Source organism: Crocuta crocuta, unplaced genomic scaffold (genome assembly GCF_008692635.1).
Source record: "Crocuta crocuta isolate KB4526 unplaced genomic scaffold, BGI_CrCroc_1.0 scaffold145, whole genome shotgun sequence".
Taxonomy (NCBI): Eukaryota; Metazoa; Chordata; class Mammalia; order Carnivora; family Hyaenidae; genus Crocuta; species Crocuta crocuta.
The window spans coordinates 2,764,759-2,790,813 of NW_027530857.1; the positions used below are offsets into that span (position 1 = coordinate 2,764,759).

Sequence of the window (26,055 nt, forward strand, 5' to 3'; positions counted from 1 at the left end):
GTTAATCCCGAGGGCGGCTGGTCAGAGCCTGTCCTACCACCAAGCCCCGCAGCCAGAAAATGAAACTGGGCCCCAGAGACTCCAGAAACGGTGGAGAGATCTCCCTGCCGGCACGTCTCCGTGCCCCGCGAGCAACGCTGTCCTGAAGGCCGCCTGGGCAAAGACGGGGGTGTTCTGGGCTCAGCCATCGGTAAGAAAGCAGCCTTAGTCNGTTCAAGCCCTGCATCGGGCTCTGGGCTAAAAGCTCAGAGCCTGGAGCCGCTTCAGATACTGTGTCTCCCTCTCTCTCTGCCCCTCCCCCACTCACCTGCGCATGCACATGCTCTCTCCCTGTCTGTCTCTCTCTCTCAAAAATAAACATTTAAAAAATTTTTATTAAAAACCTATTTATCCCTGTTACTACCTGCTGTGACTTTCTTACATTTCCTATTGTCACAAACTGTATTTTTAAACGTTTTCCTGTCGGTGGCTAAGGCCAATGAGGAACACTCAGATGACAAGATGGTCAAAAAAGAATCAGACAGACTACATGCCACCATCTCATATTTGCATGCCGTTCCCACACCAAGTAACCCACTGGCGGAACCCAATTTTGTAGATCAAGTCTTTTGAAAGGAACAAGATGTGTAAGTTCTTGATTACGCACACATACACCCGTGTAGGTGTGTGTGTCTCTGACAAATGGGGAAGGACACAAAATGTTGAAAAACTCACACAAAAACTGGAGCAGCATCCGGTCCTCTAGGAAGCCTGCCAGTATTTGTAGAAAAACCCAAATGGGCATAGGTGGTCAAAATTTAAATTAAGTCGTCTGGCATCCAGATGAGAGAAACAGAGACTAGAAGTCAGGGAGACGCTTTGCACCCGCCAGTGATTTGCTGCGGGGGGGCCTCCGTCACCTGGCGCACCTCTGTTGTAACATCTGCAAAATGAGATAACACCTCACGCTGCCTACCTCAGAGACCTGTTAGAAGATTAGATACCATGTGGAAACTAATTTGACAATAAACTATTTGTTAAAAAAAAAAAAAAAATTAGAAACCAAAAAAAAAAAAAAAAATCCTCAAAGCCCTTTGAGTTGCTCATAAATATAAGACATGCAAGGTAATAAAATACCAGCACCGTGTACAAAATGCCTAAGACGCTCAGAGTTACAGATCTAGGGAACAGACCCGGGGAAGAAGACGCGGTGCATACCTCACAGGGCAGAACATTTAAAATCAGGGAGGGATGGGCAATGCTGTCTCCAGATTGCAGGGGAAAGGTGGGGAAAATAACTCCAGATCTACTCAGACAAAACAGAACATCTGCAGAGGAGAAAGAAAGAAAAACGAAAGTTTTGTTTTGACAGATCACCAATAAGTTCAAAGTAGCAGCCCTGACTGATGGGTTCCAAATTCGGGCCCAAAAGTCCATATCAACAGGAAGACAGTGCCTTGACTGTAGAGTTAGGTTTCGTGAAATCTCTTATGAAGATAAACTGGTTCCACAGAAGAGTAGGCAAAATGAACCCCTGATGTCGAATAAAAATTTAAGTGCAGGGCGCCTGGGTTGCTCAGGCTGTTAAGTGTTTACTTCCTGCTCAGGTCATGATCTCACGGTTTGTGGGTTCAAGCCCCGCACCGGGGTCTGCTGTCCACACAGAGTCTGCTTCAGATCCCCTATCCCACCCCTCTCCCTGCCCCTCCCCACTTGAGATTTTTCTCTCTCTCAAAAAAAAAAGCTGAAGTGCAGAAGACATAAATTAGAGTATTTTTAATTAATTTGCACAGCAAACATAAGCTAAAATGGACTGTACAAAGGCAAAATGATCACAGAGGCAGATACTGGCATGACGCAACCACCAGAAGCTTGAGAAGACCAAGAACGAATTCTCACCTGAGGAAAATGATTACCTTAGAATTCATAAGGAAAAGAGAAGAGAAATGAATAGCTATATATCCTAAAACAGTCTGAATTATGGAAAACTGGAATGATTAAACACTTCTTATATTCTGTATTATGACGTCAACCATTTGCACATCATGTGTCACGTGCAACTTTTAAAACCATGGATACTATCCTATTCCTGACTCTCCAAGTCGAGCAAGGAGGAGGTGCAGACACAATTGAGCACAACGCAACGTGGCGCAGGTTAGCAGGAAGGCTGACCAGGGCACTGAGGAAGAACAGGAATAAGAAGTCATTAAGTCCACATAGAAAAGGAGGGAAGGGAGAGGTTCAGGGGAGTTTCAGAGAAGCTGACACTTGAACAGAACTGTATGAAATGAGTAATACCTCACCAAGTACTGAAGAAGAGAAAAGTGCATTCTGGAGAGGTAAGCAGCAGGTGTCCGAGTTAACTGAAGCACCATGGAGACCATCTGGGAGGCCCTGAACTGCAAGGCCTTTGAGGGAGGCAGAGAGGGTGTATCAGGGGATGGCATTTTTGAAAAAGGACTTGCTATTTTCTCTAACTCAATACATAGGACTGAGGCCAACTGTCCAAGTGCAGGTGAGATGGACGAAAAGGCAGAGGCATCAAGGGCTTGGCAAGCTTAGCCATGACTCCGGAATGGTCAGGAGGAGGGTTTCCATGAGAATTAGCAGGCCCATATTTGGGGAGTGCAACACGGGGTAGTGGCTTAAATAATGGCCTACAAATAAAACAGATTTTATTTGTTCCTGGAAACTATATGGGTTCCCTCCGGTGGCAAAGATTTTGCAGTTGTAGTGAAGTAACCAGAGATGACAAGATTCTGGATTATCTACCTGAACCCTAAATGCAGCCTCTAAGAGGGAGGTGGAGGGAGAAGACAGTGTGGCCATGGAGGCCGATACTGGGGTGAAGCAACTACGAGAAGCTGGAAAAGACAAGGAACAGATTCTCCTGAAAGAATCTCCCTGTTGAGAAAGTGGCCATGTGAACACCTAAACTTCTGTTTTATTAATGAAGCCACTACATTTGCAGAAATTTGTAATGGTAACCACAAGAAATACACAGTGAGAAAGGGGTCCCTCCCCAAGTGCTTGTGTGTATCATGGTCACCAGTCCTGGTAAGGACGATTCAGAGGGAAAGCACTATCAAGAAGCTAATGTCCAAGCAGAAGCCACATACAGAGGCTAAGTTACTCCACTGAGTAACTGGTCAACAATGAGATAATGAGGGCTACATAAAAGCCCCAACTAGGTCAACACAAAATGGACCAAAGAACTGCAAATCATAACCACCAAATGATGACACACAAGGGAAGGAAACTGGGTCTGAATCGTAATGGGGCCGGAGATACAGCAACTCAGAGGTAATCACGGAGCTCCCAACTTTCTGGCCTGGGATAGTCACTAAACTGAAGTGCCCACTGCATATGAAGAGAGGGATGGAAATCTTTACATGCAGCCTGGCTCAATCAAGACGGACTCCGGAACTAGACCAGAACTAGACCACCAAAGACTTCAGTGGATACAGATATGGGACAATCACGGAGAGGAGACAAAAAATGCCAACAGGCTTGCCATGTGCTCTTTAGTCTAGAAATAAAATTCAATGAGATCCACTTCAGGAGGGTGGGAACACAGTGGGGTTACCACAGGAACCTATACAGCCCGGTGAGAAAGGAAATGAACAGAGATGACAGCAGCCAACCAACAGAATTCTGGGATCTGTTAAAAATGCATGGATGAGTGGGGGCGCCTGGGAGGCTCAGTCAGTTAAGCGTCTGAATTTGGCTCAGGTCAGGATCTCACAATTTGTGAGTTCGAGCCCCGCATCAGGCTCTGTGCTGACAGCTCAGAGCCTGGACTCTACTTCGAATTCTGTGTCTCCCCCTCCTTCTGCCCCTCCCCCACTCACGCTCTCACTCGCTCTCTCTCTCAAAAATAAACATTAAAACTTTTTTTTTAATACACGGATGGCTGAAAAAGTTATCTGTAAAGTGCTCTTCCATCTTCCTCCTCCTGATTCACTACCACAAAAAGAACCCAAAAATCAACATTTTTAACTATCCTCCCACCGCTCGCTCACAAGAGAAATCTTGCACTGACAGCACTTAAAAGTGAGTAAGATCTTTTCAAAGCAGAGGGAGAAAACAATTCTTACCATTAGTCTTTTCTCTCTTCTGTTAGTTTTGGGAGCATCTGGCAGAACGAACAACCAAGAACGATCCCTGGATGGGGCAGGTGAGAAGGACGTTCACGCTGGGGATGACCTGAGGGTGGAAAAGAAGACACACGTGCTGAATTTGCAAGGACATCAAGTTAAACATCGCTGGAGCAGTACATGCAGATCTTACAAAGAGGAAGCAAAATACAGTAGGTTCATGGATACAGACCACCTGGGGAAAGATTGAGGGGAAAAAAGAAGTGAACGTATCTGCAAAAGAAATCGTATGCTCCCCAGACACACAACAAACCCTCACTCCTTTGCGCCCTATGGATATTGATGCTATACTCGTTTTCAACAAAATGCTCAATGTACAGTGCTCTGTGGAAGAAGGCAAGCAGCTGGTACCAGCCGGGATGCAGAAAGAGGGGCAGCACCGGAGAGACTGTGACGGACAGGAGTCAATCACCAACTTGCAAAGGACCAGGACAAAATACTCAAGCCATCGTGCGGGTTAAGAAAAATTGGGTTTTTGGTCATATAATGGAGACCGCAGCAGTACTGAGGCGACAATAAAAAGCACCTCTTTCTTAGTAAGTTTTTAGACAAGACAAATAGCCATGGAGAACTTAGTGAGATATAAAAGACCTAGTAAAATGTACGTAAATAAATAAGCATGAGCACACCGGCTCTTATTCGTTAAGACCTATTGTGGAAACACACCTCATTATCTGCCACTGAACTCGGAAGGTCATGTGAAGTCCAAGAGAAGTGCTGCAATCCCAGAAAAAAAAGAACATCGGCAGCAAATATGGGCAGAACATGCCCAACCGTTACTCACACCACCTTACGTTTGCACTGAATCTATATGAATACTGTTCTGAACGCCCCACCTGAACACCAGCATAGTGAAGCATATGTTGACTCCCCCAAGATTTGACCACGGATTCACTCCACTTTTTTTCTTTAATTTTTTAAAAATGTTTTATCTATTTCTAGGAGAGAGAGAGACAGCGTGAGCAGGGGAGGGACGCAGAGAGAGAGAGGGAGTCACAGACTGAAACAGGCTCCAGGCTCCAAGCTGACAGTCAGCACAGAGCCCGACGCGGGGCTCGAACCCACGAACCGCGAGATCATGAGCCAAGCAAAAGTCGGACGCTTAACCGACTAAGCCACCCAGGTGCCCCTCACTCTACTTTTTTTAATTTAGTGCCTACTTTATCAAACAGAGGACAAATATAAATGGAAGTAATAATACATGCCCTTAGGAATTGAAAAACCAGTAAGATGGAAAACCTAAAAAAAAATATGAAAGGAAAACAAATATATAAGTGGACAGGTAACCGTTAAGTATCCACATGAGGCAAGGAATGAGAGAGACAAATGAAGGTTAGGAGTCTAAGTGAGGGCGTATGTGACGGACAAGTGCAAGACGGGGCTAAAGCTCAGGTGAAATGGATCAAAGACAGAGGAGGAGAAACGTGGGTGGAGGAAACACCGGGGGTCTGGACCACAAGAAGGTAGGCAGCAGCCTGAGAGAAGTTGTGACGCTGCGCACAGAAAACCAATCCCGGCTGCCAGACAGAAGACGTTAAGGGCAAGTGATGGGTTTTACACGGAGCCACCACAAGTTTGAGATAGGAGTGAAACATAAAATAGGGGCTTTAATCAGAAAGATCACAGCCAAGAGAAGACTGAATCCCTGTCTCTTGGAGACCAGTTAGGAGACTTGTATACGATCTAGGCATTAAGCCAGGAGTTCCTGATCAGGGACGAAGCAAGCAAAGAGTTGAAGGGAACATAGCCGGGGGGAACTAAGAGTTGTAATGGGAACTGAAACATATGAACGATCGCATGCATGAAGAGAATAAAGGGACATCGCCCGGGATCACACCTCAGCATGAAGAAGATTAAGGCAATCACTAAGAAGTCACCGGAAACAAAGAAGGTGGACACAGTCTGAAAAGTGATTGTTTTGAAAACACAGAATTTGAGATGCGGATGGCATAATCCAAATGGAAGTATCTTCCAGAATGGTGAGAGCAAACGTGTGCACTGTAGGCATAGAGTTCAAAGTCATCACTCTGGAAGGAAGCTGAAATAATAAATATAGGCTTAGGGGAACCGTTTACAGAAAGAATTCAGAGGCTATGGGATGGAAAGGTTGTGGAATTTCTCAAACACATCACAGTTTCTGATGTTTAGTGGCAAACTATCAGGAAAAATCCTAAACGAAAGAACTTGGAAATACTTCAGAGAAGAGGTTGGGCTTCAAAGACAAACATCTAACAGGCAAAAGTGATCCAACAGTCTCAAGCCCAATTTTATGGTCGGTAATGACATTCAGTAGCATTCAATGGAATTTAACCATTAAATAAATTATGGCTAATGCTTTGATTTTGGTCACTTAATACCATGACAACAAGAAATAAAAGCAATGTCACCAACAGGTGTGTGGAGTCTCATTTTAGTGCCGGCCCACTCCTCGCCACGGACAACCACAACAACCTTGTACACCATGTTTTTGATTTCTTAGGACCTTAAACATTTCAAGCTTTGGTGTCAAAGAGCCAAAAAAGGTTTCTCAAACTAGGAAGGTAGATCAAATGTTCTCTTAGATTGTTTTCAGCTTCCAGTAAGGAACACAAAGCTGTAAGTCACTTCTACGATTGCAGATACAGAAGGTTCTGGAGCTTGTAAATAATTGGAGGGGGAATGATATGGCCCTAACAAGCAAGTCCTAGCTTCCTGTTGAAGATGTCCCAGTCAGCATATGACAAACAAAACCACTGTCAATGGCCAATCTGCATTTAATACTTACTATGGACCTGGTACTATTTTAAATTCTTAAATAGCCTCACAAACCTGTATGCAATAGTTAGGATTATCACCAACCCCATTTTATGTAAGGAGGACTGAAGGCACAGAGAGATGGAGTGAGTCACCCAAAATTACATCCTTAGCAGGTAGTGGGGCCAGGACTTGGATCTAAGCACTAGGATTCCAGGGCCTCACACCCCATCTGCAGGCTGTCTATCCTATTTCTCAAATACATGCTCCAACTCCACATCGCCTATTAACAAAAAAAAAAGTAAACTATTGTTTAAAGACAGTAAACATGGTCTATGACCTAAGTGTTTTTTGATTATTTCAAAAATCTCCCAGAGTACCAGATACAAACAAACCCAAATAGCCTCCCCTCAACACACACACTTTCTGAAGATAGTTTAAATAAAATCAGATTCCACTTGGATGTAGAAACTTTTGACCATTTAGGGTGACAAAAGATAATGAAGCGAGCTACACTGAAAAACCAGTTATAAGCTTCCACTCCCCCAAAAAAGCTATTCTCCTAAAAGACAGGCGTATCTACTTTTCAAAGCAGAGTCTGGAGTAAATACAATGTTGCTTTTAAGAGAACTTCAAGATTTATTGTGCACTTTCTACTCTATGTCTTCATGGTCCCTGAAAGTAGTCTGAGTTTCAAAGAATTCTACCAGCACCTAGTACATGATCATGCTCCTAGAGGTTGAAACATTAATTTTTTTTAATTTTTTATAATGTTTTTTTAAATTTATTTCTGAGAGAGAGAGAGCGAGAGCAGGGAGGGTCAGAGAGAGAGGGAGACACAGAATCTGAAGCAGGCTCCAGGCTCTGAGCTGTCAGCACAGAGCCCGACGGAGGGCCCGAACCTATGAACCATGAGATCATAACCTGAGCTGAAGTCGACCCATGCACCCCAAAACATTAATTTTTAATGAAAGTTGTCCGGTCTTTGTGAAGAATAGATTTTAACTGAAACCCCACACAACTAACAATCCAATGAATTGTATTTTTGATTCTCGTAACATTTCTCTGGAACAAACATTCTCAATTGGCTAGTTTTATGTAAGCTCCTTATGTGCTGCCTTATTTCAAAAAGTAAAGGAGAAAATGCCTCTAAACACTAGTTAAGGAAACGCAGAGAAAAAAGCAACCAAGGATTTCACTGACAAAATGTAACTCGTGATGTGATTCTGTTTCAAATACGGGCAGAGGAGGAAATGATTTCTTGGACCCCATCTTGCATGATCCTGCAACAATCCAGAGATGACAACCAGGAACACAAGTATTAGAGATCACACGATCCTACCAGGATGAATCCGAATAGAATTTTAGGAGCGACGGCTAGAAATAGCATTAAGAGCTTCATCAATAGCTGCTGGAAGACTGGAAACCACCATAGACCCACCATGTCTGTATCCATTACATGAGGTCTTAGTGAGTCTTTCCTTGAACACCACGGTGGGTGTGGGGGTTGTTACAGGAAATGTCGGTGGTAGGTTTCTCTCGTCCACACCATCTACCCTCTCATAGCACCTAATACCCAAAGTAATGGCAATGTAGTTGAATAACTATAGTCAACAAGGGTCTTTTAAACTCAACATCAGTGAGAACAGCACAAGCCAGAAACACAGCACTTAAAAAAAAACAAGCTAAAAACTAAATTTAAAATACACCTTGGGTCGCCTGGGTGGCTCAGTCGGTTAAGTGTCCGACTTGAACTCAGGTCATGATCTCACAGTTCATAGGTTTGAGCCCCATGTCGGGCTCTGTGCTGACAGCTCATAGCCTGGAGCCAGTTTCAGATTCTGTGTCTCCCTCTCTCTCTGACCCTCTCCTGCTAACACTGTCTCTCTCTCTTTCAGAAGTAAATAAAAAACTNCTGGGTCTCCCCCTCTCTCTCTGACCCTCCCCTGCTCATGCTGTCTGTCTGTCTCTCTCTCTCTCAGAAATAAAAAAACATTTTAAAAAATTAAGAAAATAAACAAAATAAAATATACCTTGAAATTAGCTCCTGTAAAGGACTTTGGGATTCCATGACATTTTGGGACTTCTCTGTACTTTAAAATTCTTAGAGGCTTATATCCAGGACTACAAAAATTACAAATCACAGGCTCTATACTAACTTAGATGTAAATTTAAAAATAAGTAAGATTTTTAAAAATTAAAAAAAATGTAAGTAAAAAAACTGCAGGCTGGCTTATTAAGAATTTATACTTAGAGGTGCCTAGGTGGCTCAGCTGGTTTAGCATCCAACTATGGCTCAGGTCATGATCTCACAGTTCATGAGTTCGAGCCTCGCATCGGGCTTTGTGCTGACAGCTCAGAGCCTGGAGCCTGCTTCGGATTCTGTGCCCCCCCNAATACTTCAGAGAAGAGGTTGGGCTTCAAAGACAAACATCTAACAGGCAAAAGTGATCCAACAGTCTCAAGCCCAATTTTATGGTCGGTAATGACATTCAGTAGCATTCAATGGAATTTAACCATTAAATAAATTATGGCTAATGCTTTGATTTTGGTCACTTAATACCATGACAACAAGAAATAAAAGCAATGTCACCAACAGGTGTGTGGAGTCTCATTTTAGTGCCGGCCCACTCCTCGCCACGGACAACCACAACAACCTTGTACACCATGTTTTTGATTTCTTAGGACCTTAAACATTTCAAGCTTTGGTGTCAAAGAGCCAAAAAAGGTTTCTCAAACTAGGAAGGTAGATCAAATGTTCTCTTAGATTGTTTTCAGCTTCCAGTAAGGAACACAAAGCTGTAAGTCACTTCTACGATTGCAGATACAGAAGGTTCTGGAGCTTGTAAATAATTGGAGGGGGAATGATATGGCCCTAACAAGCAAGTCCTAGCTTCCTGTTGAAGATGTCCCAGTCAGCATATGACAAACAAAACCACTGTCAATGGCCAATCTGCATTTAATACTTACTATGGACCTGGTACTATTTTAAATTCTTAAATAGCCTCACAAACCTGTATGCAATAGTTAGGATTATCACCAACCCCATTTTATGTAAGGAGGACTGAAGGCACAGAGAGATGGAGTGAGTCACCCAAAATTACATCCTTAGCAGGTAGTGGGGCCAGGACTTGGATCTAAGCACTAGGATTCCAGGGCCTCACACCCCATCTGCAGGCTGTCTATCCTATTTCTCAAATACATGCTCCAACTCCACATCGCCTATTAACAAAAAAAAAANGGATTCTGTGCCCCCCCCCGCCCTTCCCCCACTCAGACTCACACTCATTCATTCACCCTCTCTTTCTCTAGAAATTGAATAAATGTTAAAAAAAAAAAAAAAAAAGTCACACTTAGTTTTGCCCACTTCATTCATCAAGGTTTGTGACGCCTCATCCCAACACAAAACAACTTGTGACCACCTTTCCCAAACAGCATAAACCAGCAAACGAGCACCCAGGGTAGCTGCTCACAAGTTCTCTAGGAGACAAAGATTCTGTGCTCAACGTGGGAGACACTGGCATGCTGGGACCCTTCCTTCCTAGGAATGCGCCACATACAGGAGTATATTCAAGACTCAGAGAAGTCCATGGAAACTTTGCAAAGTGTCCCCAACACTCAACTGATCACGGAACACAGTTTCACCTAATACTCCATGGGGGATTGAGAATTCACCTTTGGAAAAGTTGCTCTAGATTCCTGAGCTTAGCTGTCAAACTAAGAATCCATTCCCAAACCACCCTTAATCATAACAACATACATTTACAACTCTGATGAGCAATGCAGAGCTGAGATCTCAGTTTGCCTTAAAAGGCCTCTCCCTCCAGTCACATTNTTTGTTCAGACCATTCCCCAGGGTCAAATTTCTGCCTTCAATCATTCTATTCAATGTAACTCCGCAGAATGCTACCTAGGTCTCTTCCACATGATGTCACCTGTTCATTCCCCTGAATAGATTACCCCAAATGAAACAGCACTTGTTTGGGACTACCTGTTACCTGTATTACAAGTGCCTATCTGCTACTCAGATGTCTGGTCACCAGCTACCCAAGGTCTGGCCGAGAATATAGGCTCTTAGTCTTTCCTATAGCTCCTAATACACAGTATTTCGCTCTAACAGAGTAGACAGCTCTGTACATGAGTGTTGAGGGCTTAGAAAAGCCACAGCAGTAGACACTCACAGGGCATAGCAATGCTACCCATGGTTTCAAGCATTAATTGACTGACTGACAGTAAGTAGCAAGACTTGAAACATGTAATTGGGAATATTTTTCTTCTCCCAAAAAATCTTTCAGCCTGGTTTACAAATTATTAAAAGCATACAATCACCTTAGGTCTACATACCAACATCTCAAAGGAATTCCTTAAGAATGACTTTAAAGACCATGGAACATAGTCAGACTTGGAAAAAAGTGAGTTTTACTACTCAAAACTAGTAGCTTTTTGACCACTCAAAAGTGGGATTTCCATACCCTCTGGTATCTCAAGTCCATTCTTTACTCTCTACATCAAAATTCATTTAACTTCAGGTGTATTTACACTATATATACACAGGTCTTACTTCGTCCCTTCTCCACAATATCCATGGGGCTCTCTCTCCCCCTTGGAGGGAACCTCAGGTACCACTAGCCTAACACACAGCAATGATACGGTATCCCCATCTCCATGGAAGAAACAAGTTCATTTGGATCACTACCCAATTTTAGCAAATCAAACCAAGGAGAACTGAAGTCTGAAGGATCTGCAAAGAGTTCTAGACTTCAAAGCACCTAGATAAAACATCTGTACAGAGTACAATATATACTTTTCAGTATGACATCTGAAAACCACTTGGGAAAACGGCTAGTCTACTAGTCAAATGTTACATTTTTTTAATCCAAGCTAAAAGAAAAAAAGGCAATATACCGTTAACTATAGAATGGCTGCAACACTGTAAAAGCAGTTCATTATGGAATTTCAAAGTTAGAATCCCAGTTCGGTGGTTACATTAAGAAGCATCCAAACTTCCTTGGGGAGCTGTAATGAGGAATGATTAAAAGCCCTGGAGCAAGCAGTCTAGGTGAAAATCTTGACTCCGTTTTTTACTATGTAACTGACTGGAGACAAATCACTTCTGAGCTTCACAGTTTCCACGACTGACAAATGGGTATAACATAATGACCTACGCCATTATACTGCTGTGAAGTTTCAATGTGATGACAACCAGGACATCCTTACAACATTGCTGAGTAAATAGAATGCAATGTAGGTTAACACCATTACATTCCTATCATCTAAGTAAAAGATTTAACCTAAAGGCAGCTGGTACTGCAATTACTAGATTAGCACACAGATAAACCTCCATCGTGCTGCCTTTAATGCTAGTCCATGGTATGGATTACTTATTGCAGAAGCAACAGAAAGGGCTTGCTTTGAATGTTTAGAAGTATCAATACTTGCAATCCCTAAGTCCCCCCTACCAACTGCACGTAGGGTAAAACCAGAACTTTAGGCAAGCATCATCACCAAGAAATCCACTAGGCAATCTAAATTACAATTCTGCTATGGCCTGTCTGTACAAGTTGTATGGTTGTACTGTACTGTCATTTATTTACAACACATTTACTATATTTTTACCTTCACACAGTTTTAGCTGTAGAAAACTTTGAATGTGAAAGATATCACCATTTTTCTCTTTCCTCTTTGATCAAAGGAAAAAGTCACATTAAAAATGTTTAAGTTGTTCTTTAATGTATTAATGAATGCTTAATGAAAACCATGGGGGGCACATATTTTCATCTTCTTACAGCTGAAGAAGTCTCAACAATACATTCTCAAATTCTTTCATTATGAATAAAAGTAAATTACTTTAACAAAGTCTTCATAGGTGGCATTTGATGAAAGATGTCAAATTCAAACCTCTTTGGTCACATTTCCAATTATTCATTATTCTATCTTTCCTTGTTTCTCTCCCTTGGATTTTTTAAATATTTTATTTTTAAATTATCTCTATACCCAATGTGGGGCTCGACCTTACAACCACGAGTTGTATTACACTGTATTACACTGTATTACAAGTGCCTATCTGCTACTCAGATGTCTGGTCACCAGCTACCCAAGGTCTGGCCGAGAATATAGGCTCTTAGTCTTTCCTATAGCTCCTAATACACAGTATTTCGCTCTAACAGAGTGTTAGAGTCACATGTTTCACCAACTAAGCCAGCCAGGTGCCCCTATGCCTCTGTGCCTTAATCCTGTCCTGTAACCCACTATACTTCAAGATCATATTCTTTTTCATTTTGAAACCTCATACTTCCAGGGCACCTGGGTGGCTCAGTCGGTTAAGCATCCGACTTTGGCTCAGGTCATAATCTCACAGTTCATGGGTTTGAGCCCCATGTCGGGCTTTGTGCTGACAGCCAGCTCAGAGCCTGGAGGCTGTTTCTGATTCTGTGTCTCCCTCTCTCTCTGACCCTGCCCTGCTCACACTGTCTCTGTCTCTCTCTCTCTCAGAAATAAAGCATTAAAAAAATAAATAAGCCTCATACTTCCTTTATGTCTTAACATTGTTGTGATCAGTTTCACATAGAAGTTTTCACTATCGTGACTTGTTTTCTGGAAGTCTTATTTCTCCCCTTTTCCTTCATACCCTCTTCTTTGCCTTTGAGAAGAATTGCTTCCTGGTGTTTGATGCTGGTATGAAATGGAAATGACAACATAAGCCACAAACAAAATCCAGTTTCAAATCCACTTGCTCTCAAGCCGATGCTCTCTATGAGGACATGGTCTCCCCTCCGTGGAACATGGTAACATTTGATTTCCACTTACTGAAATCCCCCTACCACGGGGCTAAGGAACAAAATGGATTAAACAGTAAACATGGCAAATGAAAAATAGTTTTGGATTACAGCAGCTATTAAAATTTTTCTCATACATGTAACGTATAAACCATGAGTTCTCATTATATTCATAAGGACATGTGCAGTGAAATTTAAGTATATATTCACATATACAGAACCTAATGAAATCTAGTGGTAATTCTATTTTTTAAGAAAATGAAATTCTGAAAATATTTTTTTGGTCTCATTAGCACATTTTTAGTGTGATAAAACCTGAGTGTTCTGCAGGATGCCTCTGTACCTCATATATAAAATGTGCTAAAAGACCCAAAACTCATAAAATCCCATACTTTGTGCTGTCACAGTTACTTCTATGCAGTAATCTTTCTTAGAGATAAACAGCAACGTGTTAACTTTCCAACCAATGTCTGTGTTTAAAAGCCTTTGGTATTCCGAGGTACACTTTGGGTTACAGTTCTCTTAAATTAAAAGTGAGCCTAAAGTCATTCAGCTGAAGTTCCTCCCTGAAAATACAGATCAACCACAGGAGCGCCTGAGGACGTGACTCCCCTTCTAGAATTTGTTATAAAGCTGGTTCATCTTTGAAGCCACCTAAAAGTGGGATTAGTTAATCAAGAACCAAAAAGGACACAGAAATAGTTTGAGCTCAGTAACAGTATAAACACAGGAATTCAGCATTAGCAAAGAGGTTCCAAGTATGCGGGGGACGGGGGTCAGCTCTCTGCGTCTCTGTGTCTTGCTCCTCTGCCTTCCCATCTAACCGCCGCTGGCTCCATTTGCTCCGTGAGCAAGCAGATCACCCCACAGATGGCCTGAGGACCTGCTAGGAGCTAAATGGAATGGGTCTGACACCACTTCACCTTCCTTTACAGAGGTCACCGACCTCAATCTTCATAATGAATCACTTTAGAAATGCATTTGTTTCTAAATAATCCAGAGGAGGTCATATTTTTCTGAGATGGCTCTTCCTTTACTGATCGCTCACCCAGAGTGCCAGCTGAAGGTCAGACTGTGAGGTCCCCCGTGTTCCTCCAGGACACCTCCAAGATGACCTACCAGATTCTCTTCACCCCCGGAGTATCCAATCTAGCATAACCCCGTCCTCCCCACGGACGATCCCTCAAAAACAGTACCCACCCACCCATCCCAACCTTCTCTGCTCTACCCCGGACCAGCATTCCTTACAACGGAGTAGTCCACAAAAGTGCTCTCATACTCTCAGTTTTGACACCAACTATTTTATTCCATCTTCACAGGGCAGAAGCCCCTTAAGCTTGCGGACAACTCTAGAGTCAAACTAAATTTAGAAGACAAACTCAAGAAAAGCTGGGAAACACAATCTAATTAAGTGAATTAGATACCAGAGGCAGTGCTATGATCAGGTGTCACTTGCAGCGTGCCTACGGCGCTGAAGCCACGGCCGGGATTCTCGAACGTGGAGAGGGCTTGCCACCCTGGGCAGCACAGTGGCTCAATTCTCCCCCCACTTCTCCTATTAACCCGTATCAGAAAAGGAGGTCGTCCAGCCTAAACTTCACAGAAACTCGTCATTTATGAATCAACGGTGAGCCAGAAACAAAGACGACTCCTTATGGGAAAGGCACAAATGTAAACACAGGTGCTGAGACTTCATGGGATGATTTTGTCACGACACGACCGTTCAAGTGATTCAGCGTGTATTTATGCTAGTTTTATTATTGTTACCAAAACGAAAACACAAAGTCATGGCGCTCTGGAAGAGAAAGAAGTCCCCAAGAGCACGTACTCTGGACAGAAGACGGAACAGCCCAACTGATGGACACTTCTGCGGATTCCCTCCTCCACCCTGACCCTCTCAGTCCAGCTACCATATGGGAAACTAACAGGATGAGTCAATCCCTTGTGTGGAGAAGAGTTTTACTCTCCAAGAATATTCATCATATAAAAATAAATTCCTGGAAGAGACTACAATGTCTCTAATCCAAAGAGTACATTTTTAACTCTAGAATCCCAGCATGATGGCGGGGGAGGGGAGAGGGAAGAAAGGGAGAGACTTATTTAGGGGTAGAATTTTCATGAAGAAATCCCTGAATCCCCATTGCTCCCCAAAAGTAGAGTCCTGGGGCTCCTGAGTGGCTCAGTCGGTTAAGCGTTCAAATTCAGCTCAGATCGTGATCTCACAGAGAGTTCGAGCCCTGCGCTGTCATTGCAGAGCCTGCTTGGGATTCTCTCTCTCCTTCCTGCCCTCCCCCATTGGCTTGCCCCCCTCAAAATAAAGTAGTTAAAGCTTTAAAAAAAAAAAAAATTAGAGTCCCCAAAACGTCCTTAGCATGTTCTGGCACAGAAGGCTCGGTAGGACATTATCTATGTGTCCATTTATATCTGACATAGGAGACGGGCACAAAAATAGGGAAGAAATGTACGAGAAGAAAGAATGGTTTCAAACACGGGGACCCCGGGATGCCAGAGCTGCCACAATCAATACCACACACTGGGTGTCGCGAACAACAGCGACGCATTTCCTCACAATCCTGGCGGCTGCAGGCCCAAGGACAAAGCCGGTGTCTTCTGAGGCTTCTCTCCTTGACATGCACACTGCTCCTCTCTCGCCTCCTCTTTCCCATGCGGGTCCCTGTGCTTTCCGTTCCCCGACGGCCCCCCTGTGTGTGCAAACTCCCACTTCTTAGAAGGAGGGCGGCAGTCAGATAGGATTATGGGCCAACCCGAAAACCTGGCTTTCAGGTAACATCACCTTAAAAAAAGACCTCACCTCCCATCAAGCTTGCCTTACGGGCACCTGGGGGTCGAGGCTTCAACACTGGAATTCTGGCAAAACACAGTTCGGGCCTTAACACACACCGGTATTCCCCCGCAGTTAAGGAAACTGAAGGGGCGCCTGGTGGCTTAGTCGGTTGAGCGTCCGACTTTCGCTCAGGTCATGATCTCGCGGTTCGTGGGTTCGGGCCCCGNCGGGTCCCTCCCATCACAGCTCTTGTCCAGCAGGAAAGCTCCTCGTCGCTTTTTTGTTTTCCATTTCTTGAGAGCTTTACCAACTTTGAGGTTTTCAAATCTCTACTTTTTTCTCTAACAGAAGCATTTAAAGCAATAAATGAGCCTCTGAGTTGTGCTATAACTGCATCCCCTAGTCTTTGGTATTTGGGGTACGCACTGTCAACACTTCAAAATACATTCTTTGACCTACAGGTTCGTTAGAAGTGAGTGGTTCAGTATCAACATCGTAGAATTTTCTAGATGGCTTCCTGTTACAACCAATTTCATTTTGCCGTTGTCAGAGAACATACGTTCATAATGTAGGATTTCAACTCCTTGTGCATTAGAGATCTCTTTGAGGGTTCTGCACTAGAATATAAGTTTTTTTAAGTTTATTTATTTCGAGAGAGACAGAGACAGCATGAGTGGGGGTGGGGCAGAGAGAGGAGGAGACAGAATCCCAAGCAGGCTCTGCACTGTCAGCACAAAGCCCGATGCGGGGAATGAACTCAGGAAAAGTGAGAGATCATGACCTGAGCCGAAACCAAGAGTTGGACACTTAACCCACTGAGCCACCGTGGTACCCCTCGACATTAGAATATTTAGAATCACATGTATACTTAGAATACCTTTAAAATAATGTAATAATAGTATAATTTAACATAGCTGCAATCACTGTGTCTACATGAATTAAAAATACCCATCACTTATAGGATCGCTTAATAGAAACAAAACAAGTCTTAACTAGGTGAAAGTTTGGTTGCTACCTGTGGAAAATGGACACAGCATTTTAGTTACACAAATATTCTTTTTTACCCAAAGCAGTGGCTAACAGATGGAAAGTAGTATAATCCTGTCTTAGAATGAGACCACTTTTCAAACAAATTATATAATTTCTAGACCAAAGATTACTCACTCTACTTCTAAGAGACTAATACTAGCTTATGTCAATAGATCAAGTAACTACACTAAAACTTACACTGGGGCAAATTGAAGAAGACTAAGATTTTAAGTTGTTAAAAAAAAATCCAGAAAATGATCATCCAATATCAAGGTTTATACATCAAAGTTTCATAAAATGGAAACTGGTAAAACTTTTCTTCAAAGATTTCCAAGTATATCATTGGGGAAAACAAGCATACAAAACGATTTTGTATTTCTGAAAAGGATGTTAAAGTTAAAATAGTACATAAGAATTTTTAATGAAAAATGTTTACGGTCTTTCGGTAGTGAAGACAATCTAGTAAAGGGCAGTTCCTTTACTAGAACTGCAAAGCTAATTCAACACGAAGATTTAGAAGTAAGTCATATGTAGGTGAGTTCTGAGTCAAGGATGTGACCCGCATGATCTAAGTTCTAAATGAAAATAGCAAGGCAACATTCTGGAAGGAAAGGGCTGCAAATGCAGTTACGTTTTTTTTTTTTTCAGCCGGGGGTTAAACATGATCTAAAGGAAGCACCAGTGTCTCCTGAGTGCTCTTTATCACACAGCTAAGTAGACAGGAATTTTAACATCCAGTGTTGACACTTCTTTAAAAGATGCATTTCCGTAACTACTACGGCAACACCAGGATGGGGGCCCAAAGCAGGCCGTGCTAACTAGACTCACGTGTTTGCAATCACTCTTTACACTAGGATTGCACAGGTGCACGGTCTGGGACTGCTGCCTCCCGGCGCGCTCTCAGTAACACCCGGCACAGGGCTGCTGGCTTGACCGTGCTGGGCCCAGCTCAAACATTCCTCCGGTGAGCCTGTGTTAATGAAAATTCTCCTTTCCAAAGATTCTTTTGGACCCTTCTTATAGAAACCTTGCATCCGAGCCAGCCAGCGGCCACATGCAGATCTGCAACTGTACATTTTTGAGGCATTACACTAGATTTTCTTACACAGTTTCCTATTAAAATGGTTTAAATTCCAAACCCAGCCTTGGGAAACAGAGCAGACACTATCTTGAGCTCCTTGTATAACATCTGGCAATGGAACGAGTGTGATGAAATGAACAAACCAAGATACTTTTCGACTCTTAGGTTGGAGAAGCAAATTAATCCTGACTATGGGAACAAGGGAACAAAGCCTTTTGTTATCATCGATCGTCAAATGTTCTTATGACCATTTTGACTTAACAGTATTAGGTTTTAGCTTCAACCTACAGGTATTTATTTCCCTACCGCATCCCGGACTAATTCACCTTTATAGCTAACTCCTGTCAAAATGACAAAGGAGAATGGATTTCTTTTGGTGAGGTATCCTTATCAATGGAAACTTATATGCACTGATTCATGGGGTGTTAGAGGAAAGGACCATTAATTGATTTGCAATAAATAAAGCACAATCTCTGCTTAAGACCAGCAATTGATAAAGGCAGCTTTTTCTTCATTGCCAGATTTCTTTCCACTGAAATTTATAAAGCAGTCCAATTCAACCACCACTCAACGTATTGACGTAACACAACTTCATTCACACAATTCCCACAGACACGACCCAAATGAAAGGTCACTCAGCATGGCCATCATATTTCATATGATGCTTATTTCAGAAGCAAAAAATTTAAAAGTCAAATGGAAAATGTCATTTAAAGTTACAATGTGGTGTAATGGAAAAAGCTGGGGCTCTACAATCAGATGGTATAAATTCAAATTCCAGCTTGGCATTTATTAAGTATTTGACTAACGTTGTATGGGTCTCCGTTTTCTCATCTCCCCAATTTGCAAATCCCTACACCTTGCAGGGTAATTGTAATAAATGAGTATTATGTGTAAAACATCAGATGCACAGCCTAAAACGCTACATGGCCAGTTTTATTAGTAGTACTGTTTCGAGCAAAACCTGAAAAGCAAATCGTTTTCTCATTTGTGCATGTCCACATTAAATTAACAGAGCCAAGGAACAATTCCAATGAATGCCCTTCTCTCAAAAAAAAAAAAAAAAATCCACTGCTCTTTCAAAAATAGTGTTATTATAATGTTTTTCATATACTGGCTTTCATGTTGTTGATTAAGCTTTCAGGAAGTGAAAGCAATGCTAAAGTTTTAAAATGGATTTATGATATCTGGGAATACATTTCTAAGGTCTTCTAACTACATGGATTTTTAACTATTCTGAATTTACCATCGTAAATACACCTCATTCCCCTGAGGATGTAGACAACACTGGCAAAAATGAGATGAGGCATCAGAAAGGCAATGCGTATGTAATCTGGACTCAAACAAGTTCATTGCTCTTCAATTTCCCTTCTTATAAATACCGATGGAGAACCAGAATTGATGCCAGGAGACCACAGATGAGGAAAACGAGAGTTCCTACTGTCAAAAAGACAAGAAAGAAAATGAAAAGGGGGGGGAGGGGCGAGAGAGACAGAGATATCCAATAATACACAACACCAGCATACTTACTGCTGATCCTGGACAAGAGTCTTGGTAAATCATTCAAAGAAGGGTTTGTGACTCCTCAGGAAAGCACGTATCTCGTCGCAACGGTGTGGGTTCAACAGGCACGAGTCAAACCTCATTTCCTTCTCTGACAAGGCTAGTGGCCTGGCACATCAGGGAAATACACTGGACAAAATATACTTGGACTCAAGTAAGAGACTGGACTAGGGCTCTCGTAACAACTTACTGGGCAAGAGGCAAAATTATGCGCTGAATGCCAGGGCACTTTGTTAAACTAGTCAATATTTGATCGGAAATGGCATCAACATTGAATCAATGCTGTGACCTTCTACAGAAAGAAGGTCCTCAGGATAGCGTTTCAGGCTTTTGTTCCTTTTACGGCAACCTTTGTTAAAAATATTTTTTTTACATTTAATTGAAGTATAGTTCACATAGAATATTTAAACAGTTTCAGGTGTACACCACAGTGATTTAACAGCTTCGTACACTGAAATGCTCATCGCTATTACTGTCTTACAATATTATGACTACGTCTGTGTTGTACTTTTCATCCCTAGGAATTCTTTTATAATTGGAATTTTGTACCTGTTAATTAGCCATTTCCGTCATCTCCCTCTTCCTCTCCCCCTCCCAACTGCCCATTTGTTCTCTATACTTAGGTGTCTGTTTCTCTTTGTTGTGGTTGCTGTTTTGTTTTGTTAGCATCAACAAAGAAGTGAAACCCTACAGTATTTCTCTTTCTCTGGCTTAATTCACTTAGCATAATACCCCCAATGTGCATCCACGTCACAAATGGCAAGGTTTCGATCTTTTTATGGGCTGGGTAATATTCCACTATGTGTATATATACCACATTCCCTTTTCATCTACCAGTGAACACTTAGGTTGTGCCCATACCTTAGCTATTATGAATAATACCACAATTAACATAGGGCTTTACCATTTTTAACCAACGACCTGGATGAAGCCAAAGAAGGAATACTTATGTAAGACCGCTAAATAAACACTGCTTTTTATATCGTGCATTGCCCCCACTGCCACCACCACATACCTCCAGAGATGCTATTACTCCGTACTTACACAGCTATACTATTCATTGAGTTACAACATTTTCTATTTTACAAATGGGGAAACCCGGACGTGGTGGTAAATTACTCATTTCATTTCATTTCAAATAACAAAGCTCAAAAACAGCAGTGTCAGGATTTAACCTCATGGCTTTGACTTCACATTTCAACCAACACCGCAGACAACCAACAAGGACAGGTATAGAATCCAAAGGGACCTTGACAAGCCCAAGTGAAAGGAAGCACCAAAGAAATGACATGAAATCGAGTCCCAGTGTATCCACAGGGGTACCGTTTTGTTACATGGATATTCTGAAACATTCAACCCCGTGAGAGTTTTGAGCCAAGCTGCATTATTATCTAGAGTAAAAATGAAAATAGTCACCCTTTCTGTCTGATGGTCACACACCACCCGGGCAACAGCATTCAGTATTTTGGGTAAATGACGAAACGCATGGAGGATCACTGGAAAACAGTTACCCTGATGACAGAGAATAGGAAATTGGGCCATATGGAGAATAACTGAAGCACTTATAGGTGTTAAAGTAGAGAAAGAACAACTATCGATAGGAAGAAAAGACCAACAGCGGTCTTCAAATTATGTGTCCTATGTTAGACTGTGTGTGTCGCAGGAGGGAATAAATCAAACAGTTCAATCATATATTAGAGTTAGATCAGAGTAAAGTGATACCCATCACTACGGGTGATCTAAAATAAGAAATTAAAGGAATTCACTCTTACATAATTGGAGGAGCTATGTCTGTTCTCTGGTCTGGAATTACTGTATTTCAGGTAGGTAGGCAGGCGACTGAAGAGAGGTGGACACGAAGTAGGGGCAAAGAGGGAAAATCTGGGACCCAAGTCTCTCACCACATCCCACACGGATTCTTAGGTAGACCTGCAGAAAAGGTGGCGACTTCACCTCAGAGCCGCACACGTTGTCCCAGGACCTGGGGAAGCCGATGAAGGCGGCTGTGTCTTCACAGGAGATAGAAGAGGGGAGACCCAAGGGTGGCCCCCTCACCAACCCTGGAAGCCAGGGACAAACGACAATGTGTGAGAACTGCACTGCCCAACTTCCTCCACTGAACTGGAGAGCAGGGAAACTGGATGTTCCTTTACTTCACCCCCAAAACCTTGCACACACTTCTTTCACGCTCAACGCTAACCAAGAACCACATATGCGAACCGCGTAAGAGAGGGTTTCTAGGAATTACAGTTCCAACTGAGCTAACCGGGTGCAGGACAAAGTCACCAAAAGTGATTTCTGACCAATACAGGCATGGAAGGTACCTAAAGACTCCAGACAGTAGTGAGCTCTCCATCATCAGCTGTACTCATCTTGGTTCACCGAACATTTGGAAGAACTGTTACCAGCAGAGAAAGGAACTCCTCCATCAGATGTGATATTTAAGATCCTTTCCCACCCACAGGGGACCATCATTCTACTAGAAGGCAAACATGGTTAAATAAGCCCATTTTGAGAGCGACACTCTACAGCATTATACGAAAGAAATCATGATGAATTCAGGACTCTTAAGTTTTACAGTTTAATAACGATTTACAAAGTTAAAAAATGTTCACAGTAGCCATAAAGCAATCTAACTTTAGGGGGCACCTGGGTGGCTTCAGTGTCCAACCCTCGATTATGACTCAGATTGCGATCTCGTGGTTCGGGAGGTAGAGCCCACCTTTGGGTTCTGCGCAGGTAACATGGAGTCTGCTCAGGATTCCCTCTCTCTTTCCCTCTCACAAAAATAAAACAAACATTTAAAATATATATGTTTTTTTATTCAAGTGCTATGTACGTCTAGACTCCCCAACAGCATTGGTAGCACCTATGAGAAGTACATTAACGCTTAGAATATGGAAAACTCAATGACATTGCTGTCACAAGGAAGTAGAAATGGTGACACCTTCCCAAGCTTTCAACTCAATGGGGCTGGAGCTAAAACCCTCTCCTTTCTCTTTACTCCCCCCAGAGAAACTCCATCAGACAGCATCTTTTCCCTTATTTCTGCCCCACACCTCAGAGTCTGTACAACAGAAGAGGAAGCATCACGGAGGCAACATGCATCAAGAATGTGTCAACCCTGGGGTGCCTGGATGGTTCAGTCAGTAGAGCGTCTTCCTCTTAATTTCTACTCAGGTCATGAACCTAGGGTTGTAGGATTGAGCCCCGCCAGGCTATGCGCTGAGCATGGAGGCTGCTTAAGATTCTCCCTCGCTCTGCCTCTCCCCCCTGCTCATTCTCTCTCTCAAAAAAAAACAAAATAGGGGCCCCTGGGTGGCTTAGTCGGTTAAGTGTCCAACTTTCGCTTAGGTCATGATCTCGCAGTTCGTGGGTTCGAGCCCCGCATCGGGCTCTGTGCTGACTGCCAGCTCAGAGCCTGGAGCCTGTTTCGGATTCGCTGTCTCCCTCTCTCTCTGACCCTCCCTTGCTCACACTGTCTCTCTCTCTCTCTCTCTCTCTCTCTCTCTCCTAGAAATAAATAAAAAACATTTTATAAAAAAATAAAGTAAAATAAAATAAAATAAAACTATTATATCATAATGCCTTCCACTGCAAACTATAGCCTTCTCTGCTAAAAATCAAATTCTTTTACAAAAAGAAAGAAAAAAGAGAAAGATAACGTGTAAATCCTGCTAAGGAGCTGGCTCCTCATTCTCATTCTGATCGAGCACCAATCAAGCTCAGACTTCCAAGATCAAAGGCAAGAAACACTGCATCCAAGTCAACCAAATGGAGGGTTATGGCAGCCTACCATGCTAGCAAAATCCATGACAAATTCTCCAAATAAGGAAGGGAAGAGTCATATTTGAACATATGTTCCACTGCTTGTGCCAATAGCTCCTGAACTTGTAAAACTGTACGTGCCCTTTGGCATCTAAATATCATATTCTTGGTTCAACTTTCGTATCACAGTTTCTCGTATCCAACTAAGTCACTGAAGTTTTTGCCTCGCAACATCTTCAACTTCAGAACTTTTACAAACAACTTTCCATGTCGGATGGCAACTGGCTTTTTTCATCTTCAAACGCATCCCATTTTCTATGTCTGGCTCGTCCCAATAGTTTCCTTTGTCCCAGTTTCCCGTGATCAACCGCTAAAGGCAGAACTCACTAGGTAACCAGTCCTCGGGTGGGGGCGGGGGCTACCTTAAACACCACCAAAGTCTAGTAGTTGAGGGTCTGTGGTATTTTCCCACAAGATTTAGTCTAACAGCTTACACTGGAACAGTTCGAATCCCTCCTGCTAGTGGCACCCCACCAGCCCGTGCCATATGATGGGAGCCACCCGCCAACGCATTCCACGCCAGCAAGAATCTGTAGATTAATGAAATTCTCTACCAGGGCTTGCAGACATGCCCACAGCTTTATTTCTTTTAACATGATATTAATGCATTTCAGGCTCCGAGTTTATGGCCTGTGATTTTTTTTTTTTTGATGGCTGAGTTACGCCCACCAAGACAACCTCACATCCAGACAGCAACCCCAAGGGCAATGTGAGGGAGGATTTTTCTGATTATGTCATCCAACAGGAAACCTCATGGAGCCTCGAGGATTAATGCATTTTCCACTGGAGCTGAAAGCAGGCAGGATGTAGTCACTAGAAGGGAGAGAGGGAGGGGAAAAGGTAGGGGTGGAAGTGGTGTCGCTAATGTGACATTTAAAGCAGAAACCCCGATTTATTAACATTTTAAGCCTCCAAACAAGTGAAGATTTTACGACTGCAGTTGAACGGGTAAGAAGCAAGTTATAGAAGCGCTGGATGTGACCATACCCCACCAAGCGTTTCTCTAAACCATGGCACCATTCTTGCTCCAGATGGCGTGGAAAATAATTTATAAATGACACAAGTTCAATGGGTGTGTGGCAGCTGTCCAGTTCCAGCTCTCTGGCCACCCACTGCAGTAGAATGGAGAGCTTCCAGCCAGCTCTGGTCTCTCCCAGGGCCTTCGCACAGCATCAGAACACGTGTGCAGTGTGTTCTCCGAAAGGAGCCGGCCAAATAGGAGACTTTCGAAAGTTAAATAGGAATGGAAAATACACACACATACCATTTTCTCTGGAATCCAGAATACCACGCAGGGCGTCTGAACAAAGGACTTTTGCGTTTTCAAGACCAAACTTGGCATGATCTTTTTTTCACCGCCTCCTTCAAAGGTACTCCCCAAGCTTCCTTCGCACGGAATGAAGCGTGTGCAGAGTTTACAGTCCTGTCACCCCTTAAATTAAAAAACCCTTCCAGCCCAACACTGGGGCAAGTGTTACTTTGCATCCTAATGTTACCCACTTTATATCTGTGTTCCAAGCCTCTAGGCAACGCCAACAAACACATCTGAAAGGCCCACCATATTGCAAAGAGTATTTCCTGCCCTTTTCTTCAGGAAGGACTCCACTTGCACCGTTGCTATTCAAGTCCGGGTAATCCATTTACAAAAAGATAGGGGAAGAGACAGGATTGTATTAACTACATGCTTTGAGGACATCAAACTGATTTATAAAAACCAACTGCAGCCTAAAACAGTCTGCCACTTTCAAATGAGTGGATTTCAAGCATGGTGACCCCAATAGATAAGGTTATAATTTAAGCAGGGAAAACGCTGAGAAGAGTAAACGTGGTGAAGCCATCTTGGCGACCGCACCTGTGGCACAGGCTCTTGTCCGACTCCAAAAGCCAGGTGGCAACCCGACCAGGTTTGAATTGGATAGAATGTCAAGGAGGATTCTAAGGGTCAATGTAGAATGTACACAGCCGGCATTCTTAGGAAGCTCCCCAACTCAGGAAGTGAAGATTATATTACTGGAGACACCAACCCACTGTTTCAGTTCTCTCCACAATTAGATATCTTACAGAAGAGGGCTTCCCAGGGCCCCCAAGGTAAGTAACAATTCCTGTACCCTTACAAGAAGAGAC

The 26,055-nt window shown here is 42.9% G+C and overlaps 1 long non-coding RNA gene across 1 annotated transcript in view; it reads right to left on the reverse strand.

The window, feature by feature from the left end:
* The window catches only part of LOC144235970 (uncharacterized), a 459,372-nt gene that overhangs the window by 272,993 nt on the left and 160,324 nt on the right, over window positions 1–26,055 (reverse strand). The window contains exon 2 of the long non-coding RNA XR_013336378.1: window positions 4,077–4,185. This is a non-coding gene — a long non-coding RNA (uncharacterized LOC144235970). The remainder of the gene's footprint in view (window positions 1–4,076; window positions 4,186–26,055) is intronic.